We start from the raw sequence: 406 nt of genomic DNA, 5'->3' as shown, positions 1-406 counted from the left end.
TTTTCATGCTTTCTTTTTCAAAACCCAGATCTTTACCCCAGTCACAACACTAGGCTCAGAACTGACCTTTCTCAGTTCACACACACACACCACCACCACCACCACCCCAGCTATTTTCCCTTTTCTGTGACAGCAAGGAATGAAGAAATTCACCAGGATCCTGCAGCATCTATGTGAAGGACTGGGGTTACTGTGGGAAAGAGCAGTGTTTAGATGTAAAGAGTGGGTGATACTGTGCTCATGATGCAGCCAGGATTATGATTAGAGCTAAAATTCACCAGCCATGATGAGACCAATGAGTCACGTTTATTCCTAGTCCCTAGAAAGGTTCATGGCACTAAGAGCTTCTGCTAGGCGGGATGAGTGAGGCATGCAAGATTTGGGAAGGCTGCAGCTAGCAGAGAAT

This window comes from Falco punctatus (genome assembly GCF_963210335.1).
Source record: "Falco punctatus genome assembly, chromosome: 3".
In the NCBI taxonomy this organism is placed as follows: Eukaryota; Metazoa; Chordata; class Aves; order Falconiformes; family Falconidae; genus Falco; species Falco punctatus.
Note: the sequence above shows the minus strand (reverse complement) of the source record.